The sequence below is a fragment of the Notothenia rossii genome, assembly GCF_949606895.1.
Source record: "Notothenia rossii genome assembly, chromosome: 7".
In the NCBI taxonomy this organism is placed as follows: domain Eukaryota; kingdom Metazoa; phylum Chordata; class Actinopteri; order Perciformes; family Nototheniidae; genus Notothenia; species Notothenia rossii.
In genome coordinates, this window is record NC_136905.1 from 49241563 (window position 1) to 49247292 (window position 5730).

At 37.8% G+C, this 5730-nt stretch overlaps 1 long non-coding RNA gene across 1 annotated transcript; it reads right to left on the reverse strand.

The window, feature by feature from the left end:
- Positions 1–595: 595 nt before the first annotated feature.
- Positions 596–3888, reverse strand: LOC307013352. The gene is made up of 3 exons (XR_013800956.1): positions 3850–3888; positions 999–1292; positions 596–904 (listed from the first exon to the last, which is right to left on the reverse strand). It is a non-coding gene; the product is annotated as an uncharacterized lncRNA (long non-coding RNA).
- Positions 3889–5730: the final 1842 nt, after the last annotated feature.

Genomic DNA, 5730 nt, shown 5'->3' on the forward strand with positions numbered 1-5730 from the left:
CTTATTAGATGGCCACATTCTCAACAAAGTAACGACATGACTCCCAATATTAATTGAAATGCTTTTATGGATTTAGAAAGTTATTTTATTGATTTAAAAAATAGTTGTATGCATTTATTTAAATTGACATTGCATCCGCTAAAGAAAAATAGTCCGTCCCGGACGAAAAAACACTATAGTATTACTATTAAGAATTACTATAGAAATACCAAAAAAAACTGCTATAGTATTTCTATGGTGTTTTGGGACACACTATAGAGAATTACTTTAGTAATACTATAGAGTTGGCTATGGTGATCTTATAGTGAAGTTACAGTTATACTATAGTGTTTCCTGTAGTATTTCTATGGTTTTTCGGCCACTATAGGAAATTACTATAGTTATACTATTGAGTTTTATGTAGTATCACTATAGTGCTTTCTATATTATTTCTATGGTCTTTTGGAACACACTATAGACAATTACTATGGTGATCTTATAGTGAATCTATAGTTAATTAGCTTTAATAATGATGTAGTCATCCCTGTAAGTATGGTATCAACAAATAAAAGTTAGCAAGCAGAGCATTTTCAATTTGAAAGATAGGGACTTTATTAACAAAATAAAATACATTGTTCACAGAATATGAATATGAATAACTTAAATGGAAAAAATTGACAAGAATAATTTCAGGCCCGAAACAGAAATGGTTGGGCAACGAAATTAAGGGGAAAAGTGTCCCAACCCCTATATATAAACACATTTCACATTGCCTCTCTACCAAGTCAGAGATGCAAACTTTGACAAGTTTGAGCCTGGTCTTCTCGGTAAGAATGCCATTAGTTTGCAGTTCATCAAATACTTCTGGAATTTTCTTCTTAAGTAGATCAGTTAGGCCATTCAGAAGAACTGGTTATTGTGTAGGCTGAACAAAACAATAAGAGCAAGCACAGCACAAAGTAAAGTTCTGGCCTGTGGGATTTTTTGAAACACAATTAACAAGCATGCTAAATGCATACCTGAGTTTGAAAGACTTCTCTTAGGACAGGCTGAAGATCCGGTGCTTCAGAATAGTACACTTGGAATCTGTCAAAGTTACTGACGTTCTCACTTCTATCAATATCTATAAACTCTTGGAAGTCTGTGCTGTATTTTAAAATCCTATCAAGGACAAATCCAAATTCACCTGTTACTTCCAGGAGATGGTTTGTGCTTTGGACAGTGGACACTGTAGATTTTTCTTTTAATTTCCTTTCCATTCTTAAATGAAATTGCTAGGACTTTAACAAATTCCTGCTGCTCATTCCCGCTTCCTGTAATTATAAGAAAAAGACAAATTCATCCTGATGTTGACTAATCATATTATGCCAGATTAAATTAAATGCCATCATCTATCATCTTCTAGTTAAACCCATTAATACACACCTTATATAAATTATAAGCAGTATGGTAATTTTAAGTTAATTATCTTCACCCATAAAGACAACTTCTAGAGAAGCACAGGGGAGATTCTGCTCAGCCTCCAGTGGCGTTTTCTCCTGAAAGCTGGGTATTTCTTTATATTTTTTATTTGTATTAAAAAACATCTCTCCGCTGTTGTCAGTGAGTATTTTACAAAGACTGAAACAGCGCCCCTCTTAATTAATGTGTGGTGAAACACAGTATTGCACGCTACACTCACTCTATACTACACCCGCAGTCCGCTGTGGCAGGGACATGTCAAGGAAAGCCCGGCGGCCTTCCCTTGCGATTATTTGATTGGTCGGAAGGGAAGGGCCGGCGGGCTTTCCTTCCGACCAATCAAATCGTGCCTGACCTGCCGTGCATGACGCTGCGTCTCACAAACAAGTTGCCTAGCGACAAGAGGCAGAAATCTCCCTTCTACACAATATAATATTTAAGAAATAGCTCACGACAGGCCGTGGTATATGCTCATTATATCACAGCTAAGGGCCGTGGTTCGGCCCGACGCGAAGCGGAGGGTCGACAACTGCAGGCAGTTTGCTTTTCAGCCCAACGGTATACTGTTTTTCTCAGACGCGGAGGGATACTGACTTGTTGTGAAAAGTAACTTACACTTCTACCCGTGGTATACGCTCAGTATATCACGGCTAAGAACCAATCAGATTTCTTGATTTGACTTGTCCGTTTTATAATTGCAAGTATACACAAGTTATTGAGCCGTTTCCGCTCTACATCCTGAACTCCTCCCTTCGATGCAATGCACTTCCGTTTTGGCGGACTGGGTTTGTTTTGCTAGCTAGCTCCGTTGTGCCGACAAAGCACTGATATCGCAGAGACAAAGAGGATATAACAATTACAACATGAAGAAAAGTGGTTCGGGAACTACGTGTGCGGTAGTTGGTTGCAATCACTCGAGAAAGCATCTGAACGAGTGGTTAGATAGAGAGTGCTACGACCACAAACCAGCACCCAGCACCCAGCCATGTTGTTCATTAAATACAGATAAACACAACAAATACTGCATGCATTGTATTTTTTAATATTATATATGAATATTTTCAGTGATGTAATTGTGTGGGCTGCTTTTATATTTTAATTTGTAATACCTGTTAGGATTAAACATGTGATCTTTCTTGTTGAAGCCATTTCTTTAGTTTCCTCTCAACAATGAATTCATTCAGTGTTATTTATGTACAGTATGAGCTTAATATGAATGATGAACTGTGTTAAAAGAAATTGTAGCACTCTAAGGAACATATGAAATGCAATAATGCAATAACAGTGCAATAATGAAATTAAATTACATCAAACTTTATTTTCACTCAAACAGTACAGGCACATATGATATATTGCACAGCATAAAGAGATCATGTAAATTGTGCATTATGTAAACAACAGACAACTGTTGGCTTCTGTGGGCATGACCTAAATAAGGCAGTTTATTTTGGTTTTAAAATGCTGAGATATTTACTGCAGAACTGTAACCTTCCCTCAACAAAATCGTCAACAATTTTCGGGAGCATGTGGGCAAAGTAGAATGTGCGCAGCCTTATGATATGCCTTCAGACTGTCCATTGCTTTTCCATCTATTGCCATGGATTGAACGAAGTAGGAGCAAATTTTGCTGTACGTTATGCTGGGCCACGTCGTCATGTTATCCTCCCAGTTTTGCACTGAATTCGGGTGGGGGAGAGTAACGCCATCTCCAGTCAAAGAAGTAGAATCGTGTTCCCAAGCTAGCATCACTGTTAGCATCGAAATCGCTGTGTTTACACCAGTGCCCGTCTGACTGTTTACACCGGTTTACACCGACAGACGCTGTGCAAAAGACTTCCGGCGGAAATGAAGTGCATTTGTGTAGGGTTATGGCGCTACCCGTGGTTTGGCGCGTAAACTTGTCTATGGAGTAGTGGCTGATGTTTTAGTCAGAAACAGGTAAACTGCAGTGTACACTTACTACTAATAAATAACTTTAGTGCGAGTAAGTTACTTATTTGCACTGTAAGAGACTGTATATCAACGCAGCCTCTGTCGGTCTGCTCACTCGCACTTTCTCGTCACATCTGGCCGAACAATGAAACCTAGCCAAAGTAGCTAGATAGCATTAAACATACAGTATAGCTGCTAATGCTATCAATATAATGTCGATTGAAGAATGATGGTCACAGAAAAGAGTGTAAGCTACATTAAGTTAAGATAAAAATAAATATAATAAAAAAAGAAGAACGGCGTGAAGGAAAATAATTGTCATCCAGGCAGCTAAACTCAAACAATAGTTAGCTGTTCAACATTGGCAAAACATATTTATTTAAGCTAAAAAATATTTATTTAGACCCCTAGCTTGCTCACATTATGACAATATATCTGCTCACTTTGTTAAAAACGTTTTGTTTCTGTATAACTTACCAAGAGTTAGACTCTCCTCCGCTGACATCCATCCTCAGCAGCCAGAGGTGAAATGGCAGTTGGGACATTTGATTGACAGTTGGACAGTTGAAAAATGATACATTTGAAATAACTCAACCGTGATTGGGCAGGACAGTGGATACACTCAGAGTCTGGATCATAGACTGGGTCTGGATCATAGGTCTGGATCGGTCTGGATACACTAATGTGTTGACTCTGTGCATTTTTTTTTTCTATGTACACACATGTGTGTGTAAAATAGTTCAGAAATGATACTGAATGTGTTGAATTGCCTTTGACACAGCAGTGTGTTAAAAAAAAATGACATTAATTCTATACAAACACTATAATAATAATAATATGCATTCATTATGACAATATCATACTATTACTATAGGAGTGTTCTATAGTGTGTTCAAAAAACAACTACAGAAACACTAAATATTATACTATAGTAGTACTATTTAAAATAATATAGTCTTAATATGGAAACACCAAAAAAAAACACTATAGTAATACTTTTAAAAACACTATATAATAATATGCATTCACTATGACAATATCATGCTATTACTTTAGGAGTGGTCTATAGTGTGTTCAAAAAACAACTACAGAAACACTATATATTATACTATAGTTATACTATTTAAAATAATATAGGAATACTACAAAGATCTAGATACATAGTATTACTATTGAAATATTATAGGGCTACTATAGCTAATAAAATGGCACTACGGACAAAACTATATTAATACGACAGCTGGTGAAAAATACTATAGAACTCTACAAACTTACTATAGGATACTATACAACTCTTATAGTATACTATAGTAATGCTATAGTTCATTTTCGTAAGGGGTTGTTACTGTTTGAACTAACGTAGCAACGGCAGGAACTGCTTCGATAGTGTTTTTGAAAAGCTTTTTGATTACAGATTTGAAAACATCTTTGCTTGCTTTAAAAGTAGCACAATTCATTCTGTCAAACCTTGGAAAGTATCTAGATATCCCTGCCCTAATACCAAAGTAAATATCAACTGAATATGTGTCGCCGTTTGATGTCTATGTCTGGACCGCTGCAAAAAGGAGGGTTTCTGCCCCGTTGCTTCTCTTCTTACTTCTATAAGAATAAGACACTTTTTCTCCCCCTCTTCTGACAGCCCAGCAGCTGATCTTAGAGCACGCTCCCCTCTCCTGCAGGGGGGCGTGGTCAGCTGCAGCCCACAGAATCGGCCTTTTCTTTAAATATAATTTTTAAATGTCGATACAGTAGCCCCTTTTTTAAATAGTTTTTATAGGTGCTGCTATCTGTTTTGTGTAGCGTGGTTCTACAAGCAAGTCAGTGCATTCATTGGGTGGTATCAGAGAGTTACAAGGGTCTGTAAATGCAATGAAAACATTTGGCCACAACAAATCATTTATATTAAACATGTAATATTTACTTTTGAATACTTCAGTACAAAGGATGTATTGATTAATTTAAGAGATATATGTGTACACATAGGCCTATACACATCAAAACAGGGCTACATTTGATTTAATTATAAAAGGTATAATATGTGGTAAACTGAAGAGCCGTTTGGGAGCCGAAAGAGCCGGCTCTTCTTGGTGAGCCGAGCCAAATGATCCGGCTCACCAAGAAGAGCCGAAATTCCCATCACTACTGCAGCCGTGCCTGCAGTCCCGCCCCTCTCAAACACGCTTTAAGTGCCTCCCCTCTCTCGTGCACGCGCTAGCTGCCAGAGCATGTGAGAAAACCATAGACTGTATATATAAATGGACGTGGGGTCCGTGACGTCACCCATAGAATTCTGCAGAGTTGCCGAGAAGCCCTTAGTAGGCGGAGTCGGCCACTAACGGCTCGACTGTGACGTCAGAG